General features: G+C 38.6%; 1 protein-coding gene across 1 annotated transcript in view; it reads left to right on the forward strand.

Annotated features, from left to right (window-relative positions):
- The window catches only part of LOC135711025 (uncharacterized), a 267,172-nt gene that overhangs the window by 186,407 nt on the left and 69,770 nt on the right, over positions 1–10,995 (forward strand). The window lies entirely within an intron of this gene.

A 10,995-nucleotide genomic window follows, 5' to 3' on the forward strand; every position in this document is an offset into this window, starting at 1 on the left:
TTACCTCTCACCCCAGCAGGCCTGGTTTCAATCCCAGTCGGCGCAGCCGGGATGTTCTGAGGCATAACATCTCTGATCACGCCTTCCTTCGGAAGGGAAGTAAATCCGTTGATCCCCGGTTCATGAGTTGATGGGTCGATAGGTAGGGTCCGGGTGTGGGAGCTGCCTCCCTGGCATCGGTAGCATTGGTGCTCAGCACGGAAAACAAATCAAGGAAAAAAAGGTTTCAATATTCCATGGCAACCCTGAAAGTTATGACTTTTGCGATCGTGTTTACATTCTCAATTTCTCTGATGGATGGATAGCAAGCATTCACCTTCATTCTCATTAGAGCGTTAGCGGGTCAAGAGGTGGAAGAGGAACTGGAAACCATCAAACCAATATGGTGCTCAAGCAAATTCAACCCGTACACAAGATTCTGGCTCGATGTCCTTCTGAATATTGTTGATTCCTTGTAGGTGTACATAATTGATGATGAATGAAATTTCTGTCTATTAAATCCTCCCCGACTAAAGTAAACCCAGAACTCGAACGAGTAATAGTTTTGAATCATCTGATCGACTCAGAAGTGTGTGTCCTCAAATATATAAACCAAGCCTATCGCATTGCTGATTATGATGCCTTCTACCACCTCCTAATTGCACACCACTAAGCCTACCAACCTACGATGCAGTTGTGGTACCTTCCACAATGTACCACCGACGAAAACTATCAAACCTTTCCGCTTGAAGATCTGTCATGCTTCGAAAAAAGGATTTTCGGTCAACGCAGACTTCAGCGCAAGCGCTTTATCCGGCGCCTGTAGGTCTTTATTTAACTCGAGAAGTTTCCACCCAATCCAGATCCACACAGACGTGGGCGATTCGTGATTCAAGCTCAAGATTCAAACTTAATCTACCTCGGTAAAAACTCCAACAGCCGATTACCTTGGCATTTACTTTTGCTGATATCTCTGCAAAATATCTGTTTGTTAGCTGATATCTCAGCAAAATGTTATTTGTTAGCTGAGTCTCGGCAATTGCTTTACTGAATCTCAGCAAAATAAATTGCAGAATAACTCGGCTGTTGGAATCTCGGCGAAAATGTTTAAGTGTGTAATAGCATTCTATGGAAATCCCTATAAAGTCCTGTGGTCATGCCATCAAAGTCCATACCAATTGGGACTAATGACTGACAAGAATATCCGAGAAAAAATACAGGAGAAAGTGGGAAAATTTTCGTCCCTAAGATACTCGGCAAGACCGGGATTCAAATCTGGCCACCCTAAGCTTGTTTTCTTCTTTATTGTCCATTCTGCATAATAAAATTGTGAATGTACCTCAACTATCGCAGAAGATCCTGCTCTGATCCTTCGTTGTACGCTTAGATGTTGGATACCCACGACAGTATAAAATGCCTAAACCCCCCAAGCCCCCCTGCCCTCCCCCACAAGCAGCGTTGCCAGATTGTTTTCTTGATTATCGGTATCAAATTATTAAAAAATCACTATTTTAATTCATTTTAAATTTTTTCAAACTTTTGGACTAAAATCGAAGGATGTACTTTCCATGTAAAGGCTGGCGCACAATAGATACGTTTTCGGGTTTTTTGACAGATACCCAACAAACAATCGTCTATTGAAGAAACGACTTCTTGGCCATTTTATTCAACTGCATGCTTAATAGTACTTGTACTATTTTTAATAATAACTTCTGTTCAGGCTTTGTTCACACAAATCTGGAGAATTTATTCAACCTCAACATTGAACTACTGGTGTTGTTTTATAAGGTATGTCGAGAAGCTTTTATTCGACTTATATGAGTTGTAACAGTGTTTATACGATAATATTTTTGATTATTCAGTGTTTATTAGACTTCTTTAAAGCAATGATGCTCTGTATGCGCTTGATTCTCATGTGAAGTAACGTTTAATTAGACATTATTATACATTTATTAAACGATTATTCAACTGTGGGAAAATTAACCCGAAAATAAGAGGACGGGGACAGGGACAGTGTGTTTCTTAAGTGTATTGTATTTCAATATTTCTGACGTGGCTCGCACCACACAGATAATAGAAAATTTATTAAATACTTATACATGCCATTGTATGGGATTCGAACCATGTACCTTCCGATCACCAGCCGCTTTCCTTGTAATCTGAGCTATTCTAGAATTCATCATATGGGCAACTCAATAATCTATAAAAGCTTGCATGAAAGTAGATACCTGTCAGCACTCCCGATCGCAACTCTAGCTCCTTCAAGGCCCTGTGGGAATGATTAATTCATTCGTCGTTGTTTTAAATGACACCACTGTTGCCTCTTCACATCTCCAAGTCGAAAGAAAGGATGCTCGGTTATATTTTAAACTAGATCAATTCATTATCGGGAGTCATGTGATCGATATTACTATTTAAATTAATTATGTTCTACACAAATAAAAAAAAGGTTGAGCTTGGGATTGAACTCACAACCTTCTAATTGGAAAGCGGAAACAGTAACCACTACTCTACTGATTTCGCCTTGTTGTAAGACTGAATCAGTGTTGTCGAATAATGAATCTAATACGTCGTTTATAAAGCATTTACAAATCATGTGATTACAACATGGACGCATAGTTGTATAAGAGCTATTATGCTGACTGTATTCACCTTTATTCAGCAATATTGTAAAGTAATGCAATGAAATCTAATAAAGGAGCTGGAGAACATTTATTAGACGTCTAATAAAGCATGTTATTAAATCAATTGAAAACAGTCGAATTAAAGTGTCAATGTATGTACAAATTACACTTATTCAGTTTGTTATTAGATCGAACTTCTGGCGTTGAATTGGGAAGACATTTAACACTTTTACAGCTTTTAATAAGTAAATTAATCAGATCAGAGTGGAACAATAAGCTTTTTCAGCACATAATTCGAAAACTCTTTCTATTCAGCATTGTACACTGTTATACAGCATTTATTCAATATATATGCTTATTTGTGACTTTGAATTGTTTGTTGGGTGGTACAAGAGCTATTTTGATGAGTGTATTCACCTTTATACAGCAATATTGTAAAACAATGCAAAGAAATCTAATAATGGAGCTAGAAAACATTTATAAAACGTTTAAAAAAGCATTTTATTCAATCAATTGAAAACAGTCGAATAAAAGCGACAATGTATGTGCAAATTACACTTATTCAGTTTGTTATTAGATCAACCTTCTGGTTCTGAATAAGGAAGACAGTCAACGTTTATAAAGCTTTTAATAAGGAAATTAATCATATCAGAGCAAACGGCGGAATAAAAGCGCATCTATCGATCTCAATGAGCTTTTTTCAGCACATAATTCGACATCCTGTTTTATTCAGCATTGTACACTGTTATACAGCATTTATTCAATGTGTATGCTTATTTGTGACTTTGAATTGTTTGTTGGGTAATGCATGGTCTAACTGTCAAAAAACCCGAAAACGTATCTATTGTGCGCCGGCCTTAAGTCGGAAGAATTTTCTGGGAAATATTTAGTCTTTTAATGGTACCGACAAAACTTCCAGAGGAAGAATAAAGAAGATCTCGTGGAGGAAGTTTGAAGGAAGTTTAAAAGATGTCGAAAAAAATCCGATGGGGATATCTTCCAAGACAAATATTGAGAATCTTCTCGTAAATTTTTTTAGAAACTTTCGGAAAAAAAAACAGAAGCCAGAAAAATTTGGAAATCGGAAGCCAATGCCGGAGGAGCCATTTCCAGGGGAAGTTAGGAGAAGCTCGGAAAAACCTTACAATAAGTCGGAAAAAAAAACCTACGGAGAGTGACTTATGGAGAAACTTCCAGAGGAAGACGAAAGAAACTTCTGGAGAAACTCGATAGATACATCCAGTAGAACTTTAATTGAACTTCCTGGAGAAGACGGAAGAAACTTCCAGGAGACACTGGGACAAACTTCCTACGGTAGATTGGAAGAAACTTCTGGAAAAAAATCGGACGCCAGAGGGCTTACGGAACAGTCGAAAGATACTTCAAGGAGAAGATGGATTCCTGGGTTCTCTGAACTTCCCATATTTTTTTTATTTTTTTAAAGTTCTCGAAACTGCCGATAAAAAACACACAGCTTCCCTTAAAATGCTCTCACAATTTTCTAATGTTCATGTAACTTCCCTTACGTTTCCAAAATTTTCATGAACCTCTCGGAACTTAACTGAAGTTTTTGAAATTGCCAGAGTTTCTCTGAACTCATTTAAAGGTTCAGAAATTTCCTTGAATTTATATGTCCTGATGTTCTCAAAGCTTCCCTTAAGTTATCTCAATTCTCCTGTAACAAATGGAACTATCCTGAAAACCATTCAATTTCTTTGTAGTTCTTTGGGCTTTTGAAGTTTCAAAAATATTTCAGTTTCCTTAAGTTCATTGGAGTTCTCTGGGCTTTCCTGAGATTTCCAGGTTCTTGGATTTGAACAGAAGTTAATGAAAATGTCTATAATTTATCGGAACCTACCTAAAAGTTCGAACTATTCTGAAGTTTAAGAACTTCTGAAAAGTTCCAGAAGTTTTCCTGAAACTAATGGAACCACAATAAAACTCTGGAAGCATTTCTGAAGTCCCGAGGAAGTTGAAAAAAAAACTGACGAGAGGAGACGGAAGAACCTTTCGAGCAAAACCAGAAGAAGCTTCCAAGGGAAGTCGAAATAGCTTTCCGGAAGGAATTGGAAAATAACTTACATGGCAGGGTAAAGTGAACGAAAATTCCGAGGGAAAGTTGGAAGTTCAAAAATTAACGTTTTTATGGGCTTATTTTTCCACTGAATAAAAGTATTTTCCGATTTCCACAAATTATTGGGATAAACCATCAGCTGTTTCTTGAATCTTTGGTAACCAAAAACGCGAGGAAATGTTAGCATTAGTCGAAAGAGTATCAAGCATAAGACATTTTTAAAGATGATTTTTTTAGAGCAGGTACAAACATTTTAATTTTCAAGAAGATAAAAGTCTCTTACAATAGTTTCCTCTGACAATTCAGTGCGGGCAGACAGTAATAATTTTGATTAGTAATAAATAATCGGTACAAATCGGTATTAAAACTCAAAAATCGGTATTCTGAGAAACCTTATCTGTATATCGGTATCAAGTTTGGAAATCGGTATAAATACCGATAAATCGGTATATCTGGCAACGTTGCCCACAAGCTCGATGCTCATCATTTCAAAATTAAATCCGATCTTCACAGGATTCATGGTACTTTTGATTTCGTACAAATAACAGCATAGCGTATACGTTCCACCATCCCCGACGTATAATTGTGATCCATTTGCTTAATATTGATGAAATATTGTGTATCACCCGAGGTATCACCAAAGGCAGTCGTCGGGCATTTTTCATCGAAAATGAATCGTCTCTAGAGGTACCCCATTTCAGCCATCTTAACTGCCGTACATGATCCGCTGAGATTTTTGCTGTGATTCGGATGAGACGGACTTAGTTTTGCCAACCGGTGGAAACTAACGATTTTAAACCGGCACACTACTTGGCTAGCCTATTGGCCCAAGCAAATCGATTAACGTACCCCATTCTAGTCAAAATTCTAGTACTACACCATGTTTGTGTTGATTCGCTATGAAAGTTTGACAGATAAAATGAGGGGTTCGTGGATTTTCCTATGTTTTGAGGGGTGCATCGATTAGCTTGGAACAGAAGATGGTACCAGAGCTGAGCCAAAAAGTTGAGCACATTTCTTCGGGACCTACTAGTCTTAAGGCCCACTCACATTAGATCCGGATCGGACGCGTTGTGGCAAAGTGACAGCTAAATCTATTGTCTAACTGTCAAATTTACGTCAACGCAACGTAAAAGGATCTATTATTATTATTATTATTTAACTTTATTAATGAGGCTTTCAGCCTTGGGCTGGTTCGCCTCCACTAAAAAGGATCTAATGTGGGTGGCCCTTTAGAGTTACCTCTATGGTTTTGCTAGGTTTGAGGAGATTCACGATTCAAACAATACTTACACAATTTTTCGAAGGATCCTGAACACCGGTGGTTGATACCGTTGTACCACAAACGAAGTGACAGCGGCTCGAAAACTTTGGTAACTAACCTGCTATTGCAGTTTTTCAGTGTACCATATGGCAACACTACTAACTGGATTGTACCAACCGGTGGAAACTAACGATTTGAAATTGGCTCACTACTTGACTAGCCTATTGGTCCCAAGCAAATCGATTAACGTACCCAATTCTAGTCGAAATTCTAGTACTACACTATGTTTTTTTTTATTAGCTATGAAGATTTGACAGATAAAATGAGGGGTTCGTGGCTTTTCCTATGTTTCGAGGGGTGCATCGATCAGCTTGGGATCGAAGAGAGTACCAGAGCTGAGCCAAAAAGTTGAGCAAGTTTCTTCGGGACCTTCTGGCCTTAGAGTTACCTCTATGATTGTACCATAGAGGTAACTCTAAGACCAGAAGGTCCCGAAGAAACGAGCTCAACTTTTTGGTTCAGCTCTGGTACTATCTTCGGTCCCAAGCTAATCGATTCACCCCTCGAAACATAAGAAAATCTACGAACCCCTCATATTATCTGTCAAACTTTCATACCGAATCAAAACAAACATAGTGTAGTACTAGACTTTCGGCTAAAATGGGGTATGTTAATCGATTTGCTTGGGACCAATAGGCTAGTCAAGTAGTGAGCCAATTTTAAATCGTTAGTTTCATATTGATTGTTGATTGTACCACATGGCAACACTAAATGTACTAGAATGTATTGGTTCTATCTCTTTCACTCTACTCTAAACTGAAATGCATAAAAAAAATGACAAAATGATACACTCTTTGTACACTGTCAAAGATCATATTGCACACAAAATCAACTATGTTCAAATCAAAACAAAAATACTAGCCCATCTGGTGGCTGATGGCACAAGCTTCTAAGAAAATTCTATTACAGCGAACTACATTATTTTAATTGATTTCTTCGCCAGTTAGTCGTCTGTCACTTCGTTTGTGGTTTTATTTTATATTGCTTGTGTCCTACTTGTCAAAGTGTGCCCTAATGTGCCAACCATTGTGTCATGCTGTGTTTCGGCACAGTGTGCAGAGTTGATTACCCCTTGCTAATATGCGATAACCAATAAGATTGAAATGCGAAGAAAAAGAAGAAGTAGGGTAGAGCGCTACTTCGTCGTAATCGACCATTTCCGTTCTATCGATCAGAAAAGATCAATAATATCAATGATTTCACCGTGCACAAATCAATAATAGGTTTGTTTCGATGCGTTAGTTCACAAGCTACAACATAAATCCTGTTAGAGCGCAGTGTATGAATATTTACGCTCATTGTTCTCAAAACAAAAGAAACGCTCCTAGTGAATCCTCTTTTTCTACGTTTATCCTTAGGACGAAGAAAATCTAATGGCGTTTCAATGCATTAGGACGGAATTGAAACTCGTAGAACGAATTTAGAATCAAGAAGCAGTGTTAGATTTTTAATAATATCTCAACATTGTTTGACTCTTTATCAAATCCAACGGTACGTATGGAAAGGTGAATAAATCTAGAAGTCATCTTTGAGAGAGATTTTTCATTTTTTGTTCAAACCCGTTCAAAAAAAGGAAGTAAAGCGCGGGTTCTGCTTAGTAGGACGGAAATTAGATCAAAAACCCTAGAATGAATGAATTTTATGAATGAGTAAATGTAAACAAGGGTTCGATTCAGCGCTCATTCCATAGTGGGTATATTATCTTTTTTAATTTTTTACATTTTGCAACCATTAAACATGATTTGTAAATTGTTGAGGCTTAAAATGTTGACTGCCCAGTCGCGTTTCTTATGCAATTTGGTCGTAAGGACAATTTTATGTTTATTTTTAGAGTGGGCGGCTAGGCGGGGCCTCATAGCCTAGTCAGAAAAGGCACGGTATTACCAAGCCGGAGGCGGCGGGTTCGATTCCCGGGCCGGTCGAGGGAATCTTTCGGTTTGGAAATCGAACTTCCCTGGGCATAGAGTATCATTGTCCTTGCCACACAATATACAAATTCATGCATTGGTAATTGGCATCGAAAGCTCTCAATTAATAACTGAGGAAATGCATTTATAACACTAAGTTGAGAGCACGCAATAAGCTAATATGCAGTAAGCAATAAGCTTGAAATGCGAATAAGAAGAAGAAGAAGCTAGGCGGGGGCAGATCACTTGAGGTGCATTTATTATAACAATTTTTGCTGTGTGTAGCTTTAAGTGACACCTCTCACCAATACATGCATGTATACATGAAGGGTTTCGTCGTGTTTTGTCGATCGCTCAAATCCACACTCCTGGCTTGAGAAAATGATTCCAGAAGCTCCTCGATCGAGAACGCGGAAAATAATCCGTCGAATTTTCCGGTGGTAACATTAGAAATCTCCACCGAAATCTTCGCCGTGAACATATGAAAACTCCTTCGAAACTCCCCTCAAAAATTCAGATGCTGCCAACGGAGATTCCCAGAGACTTTCGACGAAGTTTCCACGCATTATCGGTGAAAGAGGTTCTGCACGATACCAGTGAAGTGATTGGATACTGCAGACGAAAGTTCCAGGGAGTCTCGAACCATCATAAGAATCTTTCCCGGCCCCAAAAACCCTTGCATACAAGTTTTCACGCCGATCGGTTTAGTAGCTTCCGAGTCTATAAGGGTCAGACATGGCTCTAATGTTGGCCTATGGATCTAAAATTGGGCCCATCGCAAAAAATCTGCTATTGATCAATTTTATCTAGATGAACACGTCGTTGGGGTGGTACTAATGGATATTTTTGGGCGCTATTGAAATTTTGTCGATTGCTGAATTTATTTATGGGGCCAAATTAGGGGCATTTAGGCCGACATTACATCCATTTCCCCTATATATAGATTAGCTGAGTTTTACTCGGAGTTTTAGTACACTCAAAAAATTCCACACATCCCACGCTTTTTTTTTCCTTTATTTACAAGGCTTTTAGCCATTGGCTGGTTCGCCTTGAGATCCCACGCTTTGATCAGAGAGCGTATAGGGCATCGTTGTGCCAGGTTGGTCGTGGCACATTTCGAGTATGAGAGGGTGATTGCAGTTTGCTCAAAAGTGCCTGAGTAAAATCGAAGACAACAAATCAAGAAGACTGGCAACTCTTCCATTTTCTCATACGAACGCTATGAGACAGATACAATCGCATCATCTGCCGCTCAAAGGTAAATGCTTCGAACGAATTTGATAGCAAAGACTACATCCTCAGAAGAAAGGTTTGTGTATTTCCGGAGTGATTTGAGATTTGGGCGTAATTGCTTTTGTAAACAAACACGTCAATCGCCGATTTCTCGTGAATAAAACCTCAATCTCGTAAACAAGCTATGCCAAATGAAAGAGGAATAATTCCTTCACCTCGTAGTGTTATTAGTTTTCGAAATTGAGCTTTCATCCGCGAGAAATCGGCGATTGACGTGTTTGTTTACAAATGCAATTACGCCCAAATCTCAATCACTCCGGATTTGCTCATTTTTCGAAGCGTTGCTTCCACCTTCACTCAAGCGCAGCGCTATTGTATCTGTCGCTTGGATTCTGGCAAAGTTGCCAGTCTTCTTGATATGATATCTTCGGTAAAATGCAAGTACTTTCGATGATTACCCGCAGTTGAGATAATGAAGATATATAGCGGAAAGTGGGGCAGTTTGGCCACCATAAGAAAAACATCACTAATCATACAAAATTCAGTGGAAAACTCGAATGATGTTTAAGCAAATGGATAGTTTTAAGTCCTATTTACATCATCAATACAAATTGAATATCAAAATTAAACGTTTGAATCTTATGAAAGAAGATTTCAAAAATTTTGTTACCTTCTGGAGATCTACGGCTAGAAGCACAGTTCCCGACAACACAATTTCTCCTTCTTAACTTCTTAAGCTTCACGTGACATTTTGGCAATCCTGGAATGCTCGTCATAGCGAATGCAGGTCAAACAAGTATCTCCGGTGATCGTTTCAGGATGTACAGACGTCTTGCAGTGTTGTGCTGCATAACACATACTTCGCACTCTTCCTTACCCAATTTCACCAATGAAAAATTCATTTCCCGCATTTTCTTACAATGAAGAGCGTAAGTAACTTTAAGTTCATGCGTGTCTTGAAAATATTGGTGCATTAGCTTCTCAGTGAAATCTGATGGAAGATATAATCTGTTGGGGGCATGCTCGCTACGGTAATGTGACACAGTTCCGTAGGGTTGCAGAATATTGGTATTGATACAGCCATTAAAAGATCAAATGTACTTACACAGTTGTCGCCGTAGCCGAAAGCGCAAAACAAAAACTTCCGACGCACTTAACACCGTTCGAGGTCACGAGTTGAAACACATAGCTATTGATTTTTCTTGGTCCATCTTCCTCATACTTGTACCGTCGCCGATTTTGAACTGCCATTCGCTCGTTCTAACGGAAGTAGTTAGTCTGGTTATCTTGATTGACAGTCCAAAACATCGCGTTCAATTAAATTCGCTCGTCTTTGGAAATATTCGATCCACATTTCAACGTAAATCCGCACTCATCAAACTTAACTAGGTGTGAATGGAATGGAGGCGCTTTCTTGCAATGCTTCTCGCTTTTTTTTTCTATTTTCATAAGCTTCCGTTTTTTTGTAGATTCAACATTAGCAGTGAAGCTTCCTTCGGAATCGATGTCCTGCTCAGCTCAGAGTCTTCTAAAGATTTCAAACTTCAAATATCATTGAACACTTTTCAAAAAATCATGTGTGAGATACATAAAGACCCGTAACGTGGGTAGATAACCTTTTCGTGGTACGTTACGGGATGTAAGATCTACCACCGATTCCTAGTCTTGACTACTTCAAACTAGGGGAACAGGATTTTTTAGTAATCCAAGGAACACATCTTAGTCTTTGTTACTTTTTATGCCTTGTTTGATAGTGACAAGACTCGGCTTTGTCCACCGAAGATGATCTTGAAACAAGGAAAAAATGAGTTAGTTAGTCTTCATCTATGTGATTCCTAATCTTCTATTCGTTGT

This window comes from Ochlerotatus camptorhynchus, unplaced genomic scaffold, assembly GCF_037179485.1.
Source record: "Ochlerotatus camptorhynchus isolate MF236.1 unplaced genomic scaffold, CSIRO-AGI_Acam_v1.1 ptg000416l, whole genome shotgun sequence".
NCBI classification, from domain to species: domain Eukaryota; kingdom Metazoa; phylum Arthropoda; class Insecta; order Diptera; family Culicidae; genus Ochlerotatus; species Ochlerotatus camptorhynchus.